Source organism: Tachypleus tridentatus, chromosome 8 (genome assembly GCF_004210375.1).
Source record: "Tachypleus tridentatus isolate NWPU-2018 chromosome 8, ASM421037v1, whole genome shotgun sequence".
NCBI classification, from domain to species: Eukaryota; Metazoa; Arthropoda; class Merostomata; order Xiphosura; family Limulidae; genus Tachypleus; species Tachypleus tridentatus.
The window spans coordinates 102,697,663-102,712,820 of record NC_134832.1 but is presented as its reverse complement, the minus strand read 5'-3'; the positions used below and the strand labels follow the sequence as shown (position 1 = coordinate 102,712,820).

The 15,158-nt window shown below is 30.7% G+C and overlaps 6 non-coding genes across 6 annotated transcripts; all 6 read right to left on the bottom strand.

Annotated features, from left to right (window-relative positions):
- Window positions 1-63: 63 nt before the first annotated feature.
- On the bottom strand, window positions 64-136 carry TRNAM-CAU (transfer RNA methionine (anticodon CAU)). Its single transcript has one exon. It is a non-coding gene; the product is annotated as a tRNA-Met (tRNA).
- A 1,845-nt stretch (window positions 137-1,981) lies between these two features.
- TRNAM-CAU (transfer RNA methionine (anticodon CAU)) lies at window positions 1,982-2,054 on the bottom strand. The gene has a single exon. It is a non-coding gene; the product is annotated as a tRNA-Met (tRNA).
- Window positions 2,055-3,900: 1,846 nt separating this feature from the next.
- On the bottom strand, window positions 3,901-3,973 carry TRNAM-CAU (transfer RNA methionine (anticodon CAU)). Its single transcript has one exon. It is a non-coding gene; the product is annotated as a tRNA-Met (tRNA).
- Window positions 3,974-5,813: 1,840 nt separating this feature from the next.
- TRNAM-CAU (transfer RNA methionine (anticodon CAU)) lies at window positions 5,814-5,886 on the bottom strand. Its single transcript has one exon. It is a non-coding gene; the product is annotated as a tRNA-Met (tRNA).
- A 1,845-nt stretch (window positions 5,887-7,731) lies between these two features.
- TRNAM-CAU (transfer RNA methionine (anticodon CAU)) lies at window positions 7,732-7,804 on the bottom strand. The gene has a single exon. It is a non-coding gene; the product is annotated as a tRNA-Met (tRNA).
- Window positions 7,805-11,569: 3,765 nt separating this feature from the next.
- Window positions 11,570-11,643, bottom strand: TRNAM-CAU (transfer RNA methionine (anticodon CAU)). Its single transcript has one exon. It is a non-coding gene; the product is annotated as a tRNA-Met (tRNA).
- Between the last annotated feature and the right edge of the window lie 3,515 nt (window positions 11,644-15,158).

Genomic DNA, 15,158 nt, shown 5'->3' with positions numbered 1-15,158 from the left:
CTAAGCCTACATTCTCATATTCTCATTCATGTGATCATTTCCCAAGCGTCATTCTAAAGTGTGTGCCCCGGGTGAGGCTCGAACTCACGGCCTTCAGATTATGAGACTGACGCGCTTCCTACTGCGCTACCGAGGCTATGTCTATATATATATATATCACAAACAATCATAATTGACCATATCAACAGAGTAAATAAAAAATACATCATTTTATGTATGTTTCTTTTTTGTTTTCGAGTATTCTAGAAGTCCACGGAGCGGATAATTGAAAGGTACTTCTTCACCAAAGTATATCACACGTGTATACATTTCCATTTTTATTGTAAGAGCCTAAGGTGTTTTAAGAGCTCGTGTTCCACTCTTTGTTCCTATCAATAGATAGAAGTTCCGAAAACCGCTCTTAAGAAAACAAAATCGTACAATTCAATAGCCAACGAAGTGCAAACTTTGCAAACTTTCTTTTACGCATAAATGGTTATCCTCCTAGTTGCAAAAGAAAGTAGATGAAATCTTTATTTACATATCTCGTGTTGTTCATCGAAATGTTTAAACTTAATTTACAATTCCAAACGATAATTGTCGGAAAATGTTAATTCTGTGGCAAGTTGCATAAACAAGATAATGTTCAATCTTAATTAATCTGTAAGGGAAGTATATAACATAGGAATTGGAGTAACAAGTGAATAGTTCCATGCCTATCAAAACTGAAATTTGAAGTCGTGAATAAACTACACTGATAGCTTGATATTAAATGTGATGAAAATTTTCAAAACATACGAACAAAGAATACTAAAGAGAAACCTCCTGTAAATATGTGGAGTATTTGTGAACTGTTATAGAAATAAAAACAAAAACTGTGTTGTTTCACTAAAACATACATAAACAGGTAGTGGTAAGAAGTTTTATAAAAAAAACGATGAAAGAAATATTTGGACGTGGTTGAAGGCCTCACAATGTAAATATGAAATTCCTTATTTTTTACCATTTAATTTGGAATAGATTTTATGATATATTACATATAATAACGTACGAAAAGTTAAAAAAGAACGTCTAAAATTTGAAAATATATACTTAGGTGACTCACGTATATGAAGCCGTAAATGTTTGCCTTTCTCGTTTCATCATATTTATTAATAAAATATGGCAAGTGAAAAACAGGAATAAATAACACTTTAACACTAAGCCAGCAAAACAAAAATAACAGTTTCTTTTAAGAAAATCTTCGTACATTTTAACACAGAACTAGCATCATGAAGATAATGTTTAATCTGAATACCTCTACAAATGTAGTATTTATCATTATAACTTGAGTTACAATTCAAGGGTTTCATTTGTTTTAAAACTGAAAATGAAGTCGTGAATAAAGTACACTGAGAGCTTCATATTATGTGTGAAGAAAACGTCATAACAGACGAACATAGAATACGAAAGAGAAATTGCTTGTAAATATATATATGAACTATAACAGAAATGAGAGAAGTGATATTACATTAAAATACATAGTGTTAGGTAGTGGTTAAAATAATGTACGTGTAAGAAGGCCTCTCGACTTAAATCTAAGTTTTCTTATTTTACCATTTGTTTTCGTATTAATTTCGTGATATACTAAATACAATTCTGTATGTAGAAGGAAGGAAAGTAAATTAGACTACAAACGTAAATAAATAAATTTATATTATCGATTCATTATATTTATTAACAAAATAGAGCAATCGACGAACGCGTATAAATTACACTTTAACAATCAGCCAGCAAAATGAAAACAAAGAGTTCCTTTTAAATAAATCTCCGTAACCTTTCACTCACACCTGCCGTAGAATGTAACCATTTTCATATGGGAATAGCTCTTAGACTACGTAATATGTCTGTAAGCCTCACTTACACTGACATATTATTCCATTACAGTCTTGAAAAATTCCTAAGCCTACATTCTCATATTCTCATTCATGTGATCATTTCCCAAGCGTCATTCTAAAGTGTGTGCCCCGGGTGAGGCTCGAACTCACGGCCTTCAGATTATGAGACTGACGCGCTTCCTACTGCGCTACCGAGGCTATGTCTATATATATATATATCACAAACAATCATAATTGACCATATCCAACAGAGTAAATAAAAATACATCATTTTATGTATGTTTCTTTTTTGTTTTCAGTATTCTAGAAGTCCACGGAGCGGATAATTGAAAAGGTACTTCTTCACCAAAGTATATCACACGTGTATACATTTCCATTTTTATTGTAAGAGCCTAAGGTGTTTTTAAGAGCTCGTGTTCCACACTTTGTTCCTATCCAATAGATAGAAGTTCCGAAAACCGCTCTTAAGAAAACAAAATCGTACAATTCAATAGCCAACGAAGTGCAAACTTTGCAAACTTTCTTTTACGCATAAATGGTTATCCTCCTAGTTGCAAAAGAAAGTAGATGAAATCTTTATTTACATATCTCGTGTTGTTCATCGAAATGTTTAAACTTAATTTACAATTCCAAACGATAATTGTCGGAAAATGTTAATTCTGTGGCAAGTTGCATAAACAAGATAATGTTCAATCTTAATTAATCTGTAAGGGAAGTATATAACATAGGAATTGGAGTAACAAGTGAATAGTTCCATGCCTATCAAAACTGAAATTTGAAGTCGTGAATAAACTACACTGATAGCTTGATATTAAATGTGATGAAAATTTTCAAAACATACGAACAAAGAATACTAAAGAGAAACCTCCTGTAAATATGTGGAGTATTTGTGAACTGTTATAGAAATAAAAACAAAAACTGTGTTGTTTCACTAAAACATACATAAACAGGTAGTGGTAAGAAGTTTTATAAAAAAAACGATGAAAGAAATATTTGGACGTGGTTTAAGGCCTCACAATGTAAATATGAAATTCCTTATTTTTACCATTTAATTTGGAATAGATTTTATGATATATTACATATAATAACGTACGAAAAGTTAAAAAAGAACGTCTAAAATTTGAAAATATATACTTAGGTGACTCACGTATATGAAGCCGTAAATGTTTGCCTTTCTCGTTTCATCATATTTATTAATAAAATATGGCAAGTGAAAAACAGGAATAAATAACACTTTAACACTAAGCCAGCAAAACAAAAAGAACAGTTTCTTTTAAGAAAATCTTCGTACATTTTAACACAGAACTAGCATCATGAAGATAATGTTTAATCTGAATACCTCTACAAATGTAGTATTTATCATTATAACTTGAGTTACAATTCAAGGGTTTCATTTGTTTTAAAACTGAAAATGAAGTCGTGAATAAAGTACACTGAGAGCTTCATATTATGTGTGAAGAAAACGTCATAACAGACGAACATAGAATACGAAAGAGAAATTGCTTGTAAATATATATATGAACTATAACAGAAATGAGAGAAGTGATATTACATTAAAATACATAGTGTTAGGTAGTGGTTAAAATAATGTACGTGTAAGAAGGCCTCTCGACTTAAATCTAAGTTTTCTTATTTTACCATTTGTTTTCGTATTAATTTCGTGATATACTAAATACAATTCTGTATGTAGAAGGAAGGAAAGTAAATTAGACTACAAACGTAAATAAATAAATTTATATTATCGATTCATTATATTTATTAACAAAATAGAGCAATCGACGAACGCGTATAAATTACACTTTAACAATCAGCCAGCAAAATGAAAACAAAGAGTTCCTTTTAAATAAATCTCCGTAACCTTTCACTCACACCTGCCGTAGAATGTAACCATTTTCATATGGGAATAGCTCTTAGACTACGTAATATGTCTGTAAGCCTCACTTACACTGACATATTATTCCATTACGGTCTTGAAAAATTCCTAAGCCTACATTCTCATATTCTCATTCATGTGATCATTTCCCAAGCGTCATTCTAAAGTGTGTGCCCCGGGTGAGGCTCGAACTCACGGCCTTCAGATTATGAGACTGACGCGCTTCCTACTGCGCTACCGAGGCTATGTCTATATATATATATATCACAAACAATCATAATTGACCATATCCAACAGAGTAAATAAAAAATACATCATTTTATGTATGTTTCTTTTTTGTTTTTCGAGTATTCTAGAAGTCCACGGAGCGGATAATTGAAAAGGTACTTCTTCACCAAAGTATATCACACGTGTATACATTTCCATTTTTATTGTAAGAGCCTAAGGTGTTTTTAAGAGCTCGTGTTCCACACTTTGTTCCTATCCAATAGATAGAAGTTCCGAAAACCGCTCTTAAGAAAACAAAATCATACAATTCAATAGCCAACGAAGTGCAAACTTTGCAAACTTTCTTTTACGCATAAATGGTTATCCTCCTAGTTGCAAAGAAAGTAGATGAAATCTTTATTTACATATCTCGTGTTGTTCATCGAAATGTTTAAACTTAATTTACAATTCAAACGATAATTGTCGGAAAATGTTAATTCTGTGGCAAGTTGCATAAACAAGATAATGTTCAATCTTAATTAATCTGTAAGAGAAGTATATAACATAGGAATTGGGTAACAAGTGAATAGTTCCATGCCTATCAAAACTGAAATTTGAAGTCGTGAATAAACTACACTGATAGCTTGATATTAAATGTGATGAAAATTTTCAAAACATACGAACAAAGAATACTAAAGAGAAACCTCCTGTAAATATGTGGGTATTTGTGAACTGTTATAGAAATAAAAACAAAACTGTGTTGTTTCACTAAAACATACATAAACAGGTAGTGGTAAGAAGTTTTATAAAAAAACGATGAAAGAAATATTTGGACGTGGTTGAAGGCCTCACAATGTAAATATGAAATTCCTTATTTTACCATTTAATTTGGAATAGATTTTATGATATATTACATATAATAACGTACGAAAAGTTAAAAAGAACGTCTAAAATTTGAAAATATATACTTAGGTGACTCACGTATATGAAGCCGTAAATGTTTGCCTTTCTCGTTTCATCATATTTATTAATAAAATATGGCAAGTGAAAAACAGGAATAAATAACACTTTAACACTAAGCCAGCAAAACAAAAGAACAGTTTCTTTTAAGAAAATCTTCGTACATTTTAACACAGAACTAGCATCATGAAGATAATGTTTAATCTGAATACCTCTACAAATGTAGTATTTATCATTATAACTTGAGTTACAATTCAAGGGTTTCATTTGTTTTAAAACTGAAAATGAAGTCGTGAATAAAGTACACTGAGAGCTTCATATTATGTGTGAAGAAAACGTCATAACAGACGAACATAGAATACGAAGAGAAATTGCTTGTAAATATATATATGAACTATAACAGAAATGAGAGAAGTGATATTACATTAAAATACATAGTGTTAGGTAGTGGTTAAAATAATGTACGTGTAAGAAGGCCTCTCGACTTAAATCTAAGTTTTCTTATTTTTACCATTTGTTTTCGTATTAATTTCGTGATATACTAAATACAATTCTGTATGTAGAAGGAAGGAAAGTAAATTAGACTACAAACGTAAATAAATAAATTTATATTATCGATTCATTATATTTATTAACAAAATAGAGCAATCGACGAACGCGTATAAATTACACTTTAACAATCAGCCAGCAAAATGAAAACAAAGAGTTCCTTTTAAATAAATCTCCGTAACCTTTCACTCACACCTGCCGTAGAATGTAACCATTTTCATATGGGAATAGCTCTTAGACTACGTAATATGTCTGTAAGCCTCACTTACACTGACATATTATTCCATTACAGTCTTGAAAATTCCTAAGCCTACATTCTCATATTCTCATTCATGTGATCATTTCCCAAGCGTCATTCTAAAAGTGTGTGCCCCGGGTGAGGCTCGAACTCACGGCCTTCAGATTATGAGACTGACGCGCTTCCTACTGCGCTACCGAGGCTATGTCTATATATATATATATATCACAAACAATCATAATTGACCATATCCAACAGAGTAAATAAAAAATACATCATTTTATGTATGTTTCTTTTTTTGTTTTCGAGTATTCTAGAAGTCCACGGAGCGGATAATTGAAAGGTACTTCTTCACCAAAGTATATCACACGTGTATACATTTCCATTTTTATTGTAAGAGCCTAAGGTGTTTTAAGAGCTCGTGTTCCACACTTTGTTCCTATCAATAGATAGAAGTTCCGAAAACCGCTCTTAAGAAAACAAAATCGTACAATTCAATAGCCAACGAAGTGCAAACTTTGCAAACTTTCTTTTACGCATAAATGGTTATCCTCCTAGTTGCAAAAGAAAGTAGATGAAATCTTTATTTACATATCTCGTGTTGTTCATCGAAATGTTTAAACTTAATTTACAATTCCAACGATAATTGTCGGAAAATGTTAATTCTGTGGCAAGTTGCATAAACAAGATAATGTTCAATCTTAATTAATCTGTAAGAGAAGTATATAACATAGGAATTGGGTAACAAGTGAATAGTTCCATGCCTATCAAAACTGAAATTTGAAGTCGTGAATAAACTACACTGATAGCTTGATATTAAATGTGATGAAAATTTTCAAAACATACGAACAAAGAATACTAAAGAGAAACCTCCTGTAAATATGTGGAGTATTTGTGAACTGTTATAGAAATAAAAACAAAAACTGTGTTGTTTCACTAAAACATACATAAACAGGTAGTGGTAAGAAGTTTTATAAAAAAAAACGATGAAAGAAATATTTGGACGTGGTTGAAGGCCTCACAATGTAAATATGAAATTCCTTATTTTTACCATTTAATTTGGAATAGATTTTATGATATATTACATATAATAACGTACGAAAGTTAAAAAGAACGTCTAAAATTTGAAAATATATACTTAGGTGACTCACGTATATGAAGCCGTAAATGTTTGCCTTTCTCGTTTCATCATATTTATTAATAAAATATGGCAAGTGAAAAACAGGAATAAATAACACTTTAACACTAAGCCAGCAAAACAAAAGAACAGTTTCTTTTAAGAAAATCTTCGTACATTTTAACACAGAACTAGCATCATGAAGATAATGTTTAATCTGAATACCTCTACAAATGTAGTATTTATCATTATAACTTGAGTTACAATTCAAGGGTTTCATTTGTTTTAAAACTGAAAATGAAGTCGTGAATAAAGTACACTGAGAGCTTCATATTATGTGTGAAGAAAACGTCATAACAGACGAACATAGAATACGAAAGAGAAATCGCTTGTAAATATATATATGAACTATAACAGAAATGAGAGAAGTGATATTACATTAAAATACATAGTGTTAGGTAGTGGTTAAAATAATGTACGTGTAAGAAGGCCTCTCGACTTAAATCTAAGTTTTCTTATTTTTACCATTTGTTTTCGTATTAATTTCGTGATATACTAAATACAATTCTGTATGTAGAAGGAAGGAAAGTAAATTAGACTACAAACGTAAATAAATAAATTTATATTATCGATTCATTATATTTATTAACAAAATAGAGCAATCGACGAACGCGTATAAATTACACTTTAACAATCAGCCAGCAAAATGAAAACAAAGAGTTCCTTTTAAATAAATCTCCGTAACCTTTCACTCACACCTGCCGTAGAATGTAACCATTTTCATATGGGAATAGCTCTTAGACTACGTAATATGTCTGTAAGCCTCACTTACACTGACATATTATTCCATTACAGTCTTGAAAAATTCCTAAGCCTACATTCTCATATTCTCATTCATGTGATCATTTCCCAAGCGTCATTCTAAAGTGTGTGCCCCGGGTGAGGCTCGAACTCACGGCCTTCAGATTATGAGACTGACGCGCTTCCTACTGCGCTACCGAGGCTATGTCTATATATATATATATCACAAACAATCATAATTGACCATATCAACAGAGTAAATAAAAATACATCATTTTATGTATGTTTCTTTTTGTTTTTCGAGTATTCTAGAAGTCCACGGAGCGGATAATTGAAAGGTACTTCTTCACCAAAGTATATCACACGTGTATACATTTCCATTTTATTGTAAGAGCCTAAGGTGTTTTTTTAGAGCTCGTGTTCCACACTTTGTTCCTATCAATAGATAGAAGTTCCGAAAACCGCTCTTAAGAAAACAAAATCGTTACAATTCAATAGCCAACGAAGTGCAAACTTTGCAAACTTTTTTTTACGCATAAATGGTTATCCTCCTAGTTGCAAAAGAAAGTAGATGAAATCTTTATTTACATATCTCGTGTTGTTCATCGAAATGTTTAAACTTAATTTACAATTCAAACGATAATTGTCGGAAAATGTTAATTCTGTGGCAAGTTGCATAAACAAGATAATGTTCAATCTTAATTAATCTGTAAGAGAAGTATATAACATAGGAATTGGAGTAACAAGTGAATAGTTCCATGCCTATCAAAACTGAAATTTGAAGTCGTGAATAAACTACACTGATAGCTTGATATTAAATGTGATGAAAATTTTCAAAACATACGAACAAAGAATACTAAAGAGAAACCTCCTGTAAATATGTGGAGTATTTGTGAACTGTTATAGAAATAAAAACAAAACTGTGTTGTTTCACTAAAACATACATAAACAGGTAGTGGTAAGAAGTTTTATAAAAAAAAAACGATAAAAGAAATATTTGGACGTGGTTGAAGGCCTCACAATGTAAATATGAAATTCCTTATTTTTACCATTTAATTTGGAATAGATTTTATGATATATTACATATAATAACGTACGAAAAGTTAAAAAGAACGTCTAAAATTTGAAAATATATACTTAGGTGACTCACGTATATGAAGCCGTAAATGTTTGCCTTTCTCGTTTCATCATATTTATTAATAAAATATGGTAAGTGAAGGACAGGAATAAATAACACTTTAACACTAAGCGAGCAAAACAAAAAGAACAGTTTCTTGTAAGAAAATCTTCGTACATTTTAACACAGAACTAGCACCATGAAGATAATGTTTAATCTGAATACCTCTACAAATGTAGTATTTATCATTATAACTTGAGTTACAATTCAAGGGTTTCATTTGTTTTAAAACTGAAAATGAAGTCGTGAATAAAGTACACTGAGAGCTTCATATTATGTGTGAAGAAAACGTCATAACAGACGAACATAGAATACGAAAGAGAAATTGCTTGTAAATATATATATGAACTATAACAGAAATGAGAGAAGTGATATTACATTAAAATACATAGTGTTAGGTAGTGGTTAAAATAATGTACGTGTAAGAAGGCCTCTCGACTTAAATCTAAGTTTTCTTATTTTTTACCATTTGTTTTCGTATTAATTTCGTGATATACTAAATACAATTCTGTATGTAGAAGGAAGGAAAGTAAATTAGACTACAAACGTAAATAAATAAATTTATATTATCGATTCATTATATTTATTAACAAAATAGAGCAATCGACGAACGCGTATAAATTACACTTTAACAATCAGCCAGCAAAATGAAAACAAAGAGTTCCTTTTAAATAAATCTCCGTAACCTTTCACTCACACCTGCCGTAGAATGTAACCATTTTCATATGGGAATAGCTCTTAGACTACGTAATATGTCTGTAAGCCTCACTTACACTGACATATTATTCCATTACAGTCTTGAAAAATTCCTAAGCCTACATTCTCATATTCTCATTCATGTGATCATTTCCCAAGCGTCATTCTAAAAGTGTGTGCCCTTGGTGAGGCTCGAACTCACGGCCTTCAGATTATGAGACTGACGCGCTTCCTACTGCGCTACCGAGGCTATGTCTATATATATATATATATATATCACAAACAATCATAATTGACCATATCAACAGAGTAAATAAAAGATACATCATTTTATGTATGTTTTCTTTTTTTGTTTTCAGTATTCTAGAAGTCCACGGGCGGATAATTGAAAAGGTACTTCTTCACCAAAGTATATCACACGTGTATACATTTCCATTTTATTGTAAGAGCCTAAGGTGTTTTAAAGAGCTCGTGTTCCACACTTTGTTCCTATCAATAGATAGAAGTTCCGAAAACCGCTCTTAAGAAAACAAAATCATTACAATTCAATAGCCAACGAAGTGCAAACTTTGCAAACTTTTTTTTTACGCATAAATGGTTATCCTCCTAGTTGCAAAAGAAAGTAGATGAAATCTTTATTTACATATCTCGTGTTGTTCATCGAAATGTTTAAACTTAATTTACAATTCAAACGATAATTGTCGGAAAATGTTAATTCTGTGGCAAGTTGCATAAACAAGATAATGTTCAATCTTAATTAATCTGTAAGAGAAGTATATAACATAGGAATTGGGTAACAAGTGAATAGTTCCATGCCTATCAAAACTGAAATTTGAAGTCGTGAATAAACTACACTGATAGCTTGATATTAAATGTGATGAAAATTTTCAAAACATACGAACAAAGAATACTAAAGAGAAACCTCCTGTAAATATGTGGGTATTTGTGAACTGTTATAGAAATAAAAAAAAAACTGTGTTGTTTCACTAAAACATACATAAACAGGTAGTGGTAAGAAGTTTTATAAAAAAACGATAAAAGAAATATTTGGACGTGGTTGAAGGCCTCACAATGTAAATATGAAATTCCTTATTTTTACCATTTAATTTGGAATAGATTTTATGATATATTACATATAATAACGTACGAAAAGTTAAAAGAACGTCTAAAATTTGAAAATATATACTTAGGTGACTCACGTATATGAAGCCGTAAATGTTTGCCTTTCTCGTTTCATCATATTTATTAATAAAATATGGTAAGTGAAGGACAGGAATAAATAACACTTTAACACTAAGCCAGCAAAAAAAAGAACAGTTTCTTGTAAGAAAATCTTCGTACATTTTAACAGAGAACTAGCACCATGAAGATAATGTTTAATCTGAATACCTCTACAAATGTAGTATTTATCATTATAACTTGAGTTACAATTCAAGGGTTTCATTTGTTTTAAAACTGAAAATGAAGTCGTGAATAAAGTACACTGAGAGCTTCATATTATGTGTGAAGAAAACGTCATAACAGACGAACATAGAATACGAGAGAAATCGCTTGTAAATATATATATGAACTATAACAGAAATGAGAGAAGTGATATTACATTAAAATACATAGTGTTAGGTAGTGGTTAAAATAATGTACGTGTAAGAAGGCCTCTCGACTTAAATCTAAGTTTTCTTATTTTTTACCATTTGTTTTCGTATTAATTTCGTGATATACTAAATACAATTCTGTATGTAGAAGGAAGGAAAGTAAATTAGACTACAAACGTAAATAAATAAATTTATATTATCGATTCATTATATTTATTAACAAAATAGAGCAATCGACGAACGCGTATAAATTACACTTTAACAATCAGCCAGCAAAATGAAAACAAAGAGTTCCTTTTAAATAAATCTCCGTAACCTTTCACTCACACCTGCCGTAGAGATGTAACCATTTTCATATGGGAATAGCTCTTAGACTACGTAATATGTCTGTAAGCCTCACTTACACTGACATATTATTCCATTACAGTCTTGAAAAATTCCTAAGCCTACATTCTCATATTCTCATTCATGTGATCATTTCCCAAGCGTCATTCTAAAGTGTGTGCCCCGGGTGAGGCTCGAACTCACGGCCTTCAGATTATGAGACTGACGGCGCTTCCTACTGCGCTACCGAGGCTATGTCTATATATATATATCACAAACAATCATAATTGACCATATCCAGCAGAGTAAATAAAAGATACATCATTTTATGTATGTTTCTTTTTTTTTGTTTTCGAGTATTCTAGAAGTCCACGGAGCGGATAATTGAAAGGTACTTCTTCACCAAAGTATATCACACGTGTATACATTTCCATTTTATTGTAAGAGCCTAAGGTGTTTTAAGAGCTCGTGTTCCACACTTTGTTCCTATCAATAGATAGAAGTTCGAAAACCGCTCTTAAGAAAACAAAATCGTTACAATTCAATAGCCAACAGAAGTGCAAACTTTGCAAACTTTTTTTACGCATAAATGGTTATCCTCCTAGTTGCAAAAGAAAGTAGATGAAATCTTTATTTACATATCTCGTGTTGTTCATCGAAATGTTTTAAACTTAATTTACAATTCAAACGATAATTGTCGGAAAATGTTAATTCTGTGGCAAGTTGCATAAACAAGATAATGTTCAATCTTAATTAATCTGTAAGAGAAGTATATAACATAGGAATTGGAGTAACAAGTGAATAGTTCCATGCCTATCAAAACTGAAATTTGAAGTCGTGAATAAACTACACTGATAGCTTGATATTAAATGTGATGAAAATTTTCAAAACATACGAACAAAGAATACTAAGAGAAACCTCCTGTAAAAATATGTGGAGTATTTGTGAACTGTTATAGAAATAAAACAAAAAACTGTGTTGTTTCACTAAAACATACATAAACAGGTAGTGGTAAGAAGTTTTATAAAAAAAAACGATAAAAGAAATATTTGGACGTGGTTGAAGGCCTCACAATGTAAATATGAAATTCCTTATTTTTACCATTTAATTTGGAATAGATTTTATGATATATTACATATATAATAACGTACGAAAAGTTAAAAAGAACGTCTAAAATTTGAAAATATATACTTAGGTGACTCACGTATATGAAGCCGTAAATGTTTGCCTTTCTCGTTTCATCATATTTATTAATAAAATATGGTAAGTGAAGGACAGGAATAAATAACACTTTAACACTAAGCCAGCAAAACAAAAAGAACAGTTTCTTTTAAGAAAATCTTCATTACATTTTAACACAGAACTAGCACCATGAAGATAATGTTTAATCTGAATACCTCTACAAATGTAGTATTTATCATTATAACTTGAGTTACAATTCAAGGGTTTCATTTGTTTTAAAACTGAAAATGAAGTCGTGAATAAAGTACACTGAGGAGCTTCATATTATGTGTGAAGAAAACGTCATAACAGACGAACATAGAATACGAAAGAGAAATCGCTTGTAAATATATATATGAACTATAACAGAAATGAGAGAAGTGATATTACATTAAAATACATAGTGTTAGGTAGTGGTTAAAATAATGTGTACGTGAAGAAGGCCTCTCGACTTAAATCTAAGTTTTCTTATTTTTACCATTTGTTTTCGTATTAATTTCGTGATATACTAAATACAATTCTGTATGTAGAAGGAAGGAAGAGTAAATTAGACTACAAACGTAAATAAATAAATTTATATTATCGATTCATTATATTTATTAACAAAATAGAGCAATCGACGAACGCGTATAAATTACACTTTAACAATCAGCCAGCAAAATGAAAACAAAGAGTTCCTTTTAAATAAATCTCCGTAACCTTTCACTCACACCTGCCGTAGAATGTAACCATTTTCATATGGGAATAGCTCTTAGACTACATAATATGTCTGTAAGCCTCACTTACACTGACATATTATTCCATCTGAGTCTTGAAAAATTCCTAAACCTACATTCTCATATTCTCATTCATGTGATCATTTCCCAAGCGTCATTCTAAAGTGTGCCCCGGGTGAGGCTCGAACTCACGGCCTTCAGATTATGAGACTGACGCGCTTCCCTGCTGCTACCGAGGCTATATGTCTATATATATATATATCACAAACAATCATAATTGACCATATCCAACAGAGTAAATAAAAAATACATCATTTTATGTATGTTTCTTTTTTGTTTTTCGAGTATTCTAGAAGTCCACGGAGCGGATAATTGAAAAGGTACTTCTTCACCAAAGTATATCACACGTGTATACATTTCCATTTTTATTGTAAGAGCCTAAGGTGTTTTAAGAGCTCGTGTTCCACACTTTGTTCCTATCAATAGATAGAAGTTCCGAAAACCGCTCTTAAGAAAACAAAATCGTTACAATTCAATAGCCAACAAGTGCAAACTTTGCAAACTTTTTTTTACGCATAAATGGTTATCCTCCTAGTTGCAAAGAGAAGTAGATGAAATCTTTATTTACATATCTCGTGTTGTTCATCGAAATGTTTAAACTTAATTTACAATTCAAACGATAATTGTCGGAAAATGTTAATTCTGTGGCAAGTTGCATAAACAAGATAATGTTCAATCTTAATTAATCTGTAAGAGAAGTATATAACATAGGAATTGGAGTAACAAGTGAATAGTTCCATGCCTATCAAAACTGAAATTTGAAGTCGTGAATAAACTACACTGATAGCTTGATATTAAATGTGATGAAAATTTTCAAAACATACGAACAAAAGAATACTAAAGAGAAACCTCCTGTAAATATGTGGTATTTGTGAACTGTTATAGAAATAAAAACAAAAACTGTGTTGTTTCACTAAAACATACATAAACAGGTAGTGGTAAGAAGTTTTATAAAAAAAACGATAAAAGAAATATTTGGACGTGGTTGAAGGCCTCACAATGTAAATATGAAATTCCTTATTTTTACCATTTAATTTGGAATAGATTTTATGATATATTACATATAATAACGTTACGAAAAGTTAAAAAGAACGTCTAAAATTTGAAAATATATACTTAGGTGACTCACGTATATGAAGCCGTAAATGTTTGCCTTTCTCGTTTCATCATATTTATTAATAAAATATGGCAAGTGAAGAACAGGAATAAATAACACTTTAACACTAAGCCAGCAAAACAAAAAGAACAGTTTCTTTTAAGAAAATCTTCGTACATTTTAACACAGAACTAGCATCATGAAGATAATGTTTAATCTGAATACCTCTACAAATGTAGTATTTATCATTATAACTTGAGTTACAATTCAAGGGTTTCATTTGTTTTAAAACTGAAAATGAAGTCGTGAATAAGAGTACTTTTGAGAGCTTCATATTATGTGTGAAAGAAAACGTCATAACAGACGAACATAGAATACAAGAAGAGAAATCGCTTGTAAATATATATGAGAACTATAACAGAAATGGAGAAGTGATATTACATTAAAATACATAGTGTTAGGTAGTGGTTAAAATAATGTACGTGTAAGAAGGCCTCTCGACTTAAATCTAAGTTTTCTTATTTTTACCATTTGTTTTCGTATTAATTTCGTGATATACTAAATACAATTCTGTATGTAGAAGGAAGGAAAGTAAATTAGACTACAAACGTAAATAAATAAATTTATATTATCGATTCATTATATTTATTAACAAAATATGAGCAATCGACGAAT